The 5000-nt window shown below is 39.8% G+C and overlaps 1 long non-coding RNA gene across 1 annotated transcript in view; it reads left to right on the top strand.

The window, feature by feature from the left end:
* LOC118761160 overlaps nt 1-2513 on the top strand; it is a 24897-nt gene extending 22384 nt beyond the window's left edge. The window contains exon 3 of the long non-coding RNA XR_004997183.1: nt 2502-2513. This is a non-coding gene — a long non-coding RNA (uncharacterized LOC118761160). The remainder of the gene's footprint in view (nt 1-2501) is intronic.
* Nucleotides 2514-5000: the final 2487 nt, after the last annotated feature.

Genomic DNA, 5000 nt, shown 5'->3' with positions numbered 1-5000 from the left:
GTTGTTGAATAATGCCAAACATTTGGCGTTATTCAAGGATATTTAGATCAAATGTCGAGGATGAAAACGCCGAACGATCATTTTTGATCTATACCCGCTGAATCAGGTACCGCTTCTAGCAACCTTGGATAGTTCCCATTTGCACTTCAAGCCAGAGTTTTAATGCTAAACCGATCTAAACACTCACTGTATATATCCATTAATATATACTAGTGTCTCTCTTAAACATATATACATACACACACACACACACACAATACATGTACAGATATACATACACACATACATGCATATATTACTGTCTTTATAAACATCTAGAATACTATACGCTGGACAGATAGTTCTGACAGCCATACAAAAGACTCACTAAAACCAGAATGTATCCCCGTCTTTAAAAATAAAGAATATTAGTGGAATGTTCTAATAAAACAGCGACCTGGTGTAAACATAATGGGCCAAATATGGTTGTAGGAGACAAGGAACAAAAGTCTGTTTTGTTGTAGAGATCAGAAGTTCGGCAGATGTGAATGTCTTGTCAAAAGTTGGAGGAAAGTGGAGATCTAGGAAGAATTAATAAGAAACCTACAGATCATATTCACAAGCCGAAGATTTTTATTCCTACAAATTTTCATGGGCGCACGCACACACATACAGATGTACACACACACACACACACACACACACACACACACACACACATACACACGCACACACACACACACACATACACACGCGCGCTTACACGAGCACAGAGGTGTAAAACAAGGAAGGGAAAATAGTACTCATATACCAAAGGCAGAGCAACATACTATTTCATTAATTCCGAAAGAAACCTTATCAACTGTAGCGCAGAGTTTCACCTAACTGACCATTATATAGAACTAACAGTATCGCCCGGCGTTGCTCGGGTTTGTAAGGGAAATAACTATATAAGCATTTTTATAGATGTAAAGTATAATAGCCATCTCAATATGGCTAACCACAAAGTGGGGGTGGGTGTTACTGTAGCTTTTTACGTTCTGAGATTTAATAATACATTTTTAGAGAGTTACTTCCCTTATATAATAGCAAAAAAATGCATTAAAAATGGGAAAAAATGATGGTAATTTTTTTTTAAATCGTAGACTCATCGTAGACGCGCGCTAATACCCAGAAGGGCTCGATATGAATCACGACTATAAGATACCCGCTTTTGGTTACACTGCATCGCAAAATGTGGGAGTAGTTAGGAATCTAAATCGTAGGAGACAGACACACAACTTCACTTTTATATATAAAGATGTACACACACAACACACACACACACACATGATTCAGCAGTGCTATCAAAGCCGCTCACCTGATGGCGTGCTGGTACACGCCTGCTTCTAGATCCTAATTATTCATGTAATGTTTATATAATAGTATGATATGATAACTCAGGTACTAACATGTGTTACCATTGCACGGAAACAATTGTTGTGATTTTTGATTAGAGCTTGTTCACTCTCTTATTGTTTTATAAATTTCTTATACAAATTCTGCATGCAGCTACGGAGTTTCACATGTATATTCAGGAAGAGGAATAATCCTGTATGATGTCATATGATAGCCGATAACCGTTTTGGAGCTTAGGAATGCACGTTACGAGGTCATTTACGCAGATGATATTATATATACCTGAGTTCAAATTCCGCCGAGGTCGACTTTGCCTTTCATCTTTTCGGGGTTGATAAATTAAGTACCAGTTACGCACTGGGGTCGATGCAATCGACTTAATCCGTTTGTATGTCCTTGTTTGTCCCCTCTATGTTTAGCCCCTTGTGGGTAGTAAAGAAATAGGTATTATATACCGTATTTAACGTGTATAAGGAACCCTTTTTTGTGAAAAATATGGTTAAAAAATATGGGAGTTTCTTATACATGGATAGTATTATAATCCCTTAATCATTTTCCCAAATTTTAAGCCCCTAAAATTAGGGGGTTCCTTATATATGTTAAAATATGGTATGTGAGTATGTTTATAGATGTATGAATGTGGTATGTTATCAATATTGCCACCAAAACCACGGAGTTACGTCACATCGAAACCAGGACATTCTAGAAATTTCCAGAGATTCCATAATTCCTGTCATGACAGCTTTCTCACGTCATTCTACTTAAGCTTGTTGTCATTATTCGTGTCATTCTTCTTGTTAATGTTGTTGTTGTGCTCGTTACCGTTATTGCAGCATTCGTCCCTTGTATTGTTGTTGTAATTCTTATTCTTGTTATTTTTGCCTTTGTCCTTATCTTTCGCTGCTGTTCTTCTTCTTCTTCTTATTATATTATTGTTGTAGTCGTTATTTTTATTATTAATATTCTTATTACTGAGTTTGTCAATTGTTGCAGTTGTTTTTGTTTCTTGTTTGATTGTTGTTGTCGCTTCTTCTGTGGTTGTTCTTGTTTTAATCCTTATCATTGCCATCGTCAGGATTATCATTATGATTATCGTTGTTGTTGTTGTTGTTGTTATTGCTGAGCTGTCAACGGTTGTTTATGCTTCTGTTGATGTGGTGGTTGCTTTACCCATCAAATTTGACATCTCAACCGATGTTGCATCTCGTCAACCAATTCATTATGACCTTTTTTTATATACGTTTATCTGTATGTGTGTGTGTGTGTGTGTATGAATGCTTATGTGTGTGTGTGTGTGTGAGTGTTTATCTGTATGTGTGTGTGTATGAATGCTTATGTGTGTGTGTATGAGTGTTTATGTGTGTGTGTGTATGAGTGTTTATCTGTATGTGTGTGTGTATGAATGCTTATGTGTGGTGTGTGTATGAGTGTTTATGTGTGTGTGTGTGTGAGTGTTATGTGAGTGTGTGTGGTGTGTATGAATGATTTATGTGTGTGTGTATGAGTGTTTATGTGAGTGTGTGTGTGTGTGAGTGTTTATGTGGTGTGTGTGTGTGTGTGTATGAATGCTTATGTGTGTGTGTATGTAGGAGTGTTTATGTGAGTGTGTGTGTGTGAGTGTTTATGTGGTGTGTGGTGTGTGTGATGAATGCTTATGGTGTGTGTGTGTATGAGTGTTTATGTGAGTGTGTGTGTGTGTGAGTGTTTAGAGTGTGTGTGTATGAGTGTTATGTGAGTGTGTGTTGTGTATGAAGCTTATGTGTGTGTGTTGTGTATGAGTGTTTATGTAAGTGTTTATGAATGCTTATGGTGTGTGTATGGTGTTATGCTGAGTGTGTGTGTGTGTGTATGAGTGTTGTGGAGTGTGTGTGTGTATGAATGCTTATGATGTGTGTGTGTGTATGAATGCTTATGTGGTGTGTGTGTGTGTGTTTATGAATGGTTGTGCGTGTGTGTATGAGTGTTTATGTGAGTGTGTGTGTGTGTATGAGTGTTTATGTGAGTGTGTGTGTGTGTATGAATGCTTATGTGCGTGTGTGTATGAGTGTCTATGTGTGTGTGTGTGTGTGTATGAATGCTTATGTGTGTGTGTATGAGTGTTTATGTGTGTGTGTGTATGAGTGTTTATGTGAGTGTGTGTGTGTATGAATGCTTATGTGTGTGTGTATGAGTGTTTATGTGAGTGTGTGTGTGTGTGAGTGTTTATGTGTGTGTGTGTGTGTATGAATGCTTATGTGTGTGTGTATGAGTGTGTGTGTATGAGTGTGTGTGGTGTGTATGAATGCTTATGTGTGTGTGTGTGTATAAGTGTTTATGTGAGTGCGTGTGTGTGTATGAATGCTTATGTGTGTGGTGTGTATGAGTGTTTATGTGAGTGTGTGTGGTGTGTGTGTGTGTGTGTGTTGTATGTGTATGTACGAATGGTGTGCTTGTATGTAATTGTGCCTACCAGCATGTGTGTGAATATTAATTTGAATTCTAATAAATATATATTAAAATCTCTGTGGCACTCCGTCGCTTACGACGATGAGGGGTTCCTGTTGATTCGATCAACGGAACACAGTCTGCTCGGGAAATTAATGTGCAAGTGGCTGAGTACTCCACAGACATGCGTAAGCTTAACGTAGTTCTCAGGGAGAATCAACGTGACACAGAATTTGACAAAGCTGGCCCTTTTGAATTACTGGGACAACTTATCATTCTATGGTTTGTCCAGCTGACCCTCAGCTCGGCTGTGTCATTTGTTCTTCGAGTCCAGCTCCCACACCCATACGGCACCAAAATCAAACAAGTGTCTTCAGAAGCTTTATCTGATGAGTTCTACCTACCCACCTACCTACCTTACCTACCTACCTACCTACAAACCTACCTACCAACCAACCTGCCTGCCTACCTACCTACATACCTACCTACCTACCTACCAACCAACCTGCCTACCTGCCTACCTACCTACATACCTACCTACCTACCTACCAACCAACCTGCCTACCTGCCTACCTACCTACCAACCTACCTACCTACCTACCTACCTAATTATCTGAATGCCTACCTGTCTGTCTCTCTATCCATCTTGAGTGATTTCAAAGACGACTTTGCTGCCCCGTGTCCTGTTTCCTTTCCATGGCCTTCGTCTCCTGTTCTCATATCTGAGCCTGGCCTGGCACTTTTTTTATCGACCCTAAGAGGATGCAAGAAGCGGCTGACCTTGGCAGGTTTTGAGCTCGGAGCACAGACGATCGACATCAGAACAAACACATCGAGGCATTCGACTCTCGTACGATCTAACGATTCTGTCAGTCCGCTGGTGGCGTGAGGTGGCGGCGGTGGCGGGGGGGGGGGGGAGACGCTATGGTGGTTGATGTCAGGTGCAGAGGGCGGTGGTGAGATGCGAGATAATGATCAGTGTATAAGGACGGTAGTGGTGGTGGTGTGAGGATGGAAAACGGTGGCGGTGGGAGGAGGGGGACTGATTAATGATTCTGATGTTAAATCGAGTTGATTTGATAACATTGTGACAGTAATGTGCTGCGGAAAGGACACAAACTTAATATGGGTAGGCATTACACATTCATATATATATATATATAATATATATATACACACACGCATATATATTTTTTATG

Source organism: Octopus sinensis, unplaced genomic scaffold (genome assembly GCF_006345805.1).
Source record: "Octopus sinensis unplaced genomic scaffold, ASM634580v1 Contig09799, whole genome shotgun sequence".
Lineage (NCBI taxonomy): Eukaryota > Metazoa > Mollusca > Cephalopoda > Octopoda > Octopodidae > Octopus > Octopus sinensis.
The sequence above is the reverse complement of the archived record's forward strand: the minus strand, read 5'-3'. Positions and strand labels throughout refer to the sequence as shown.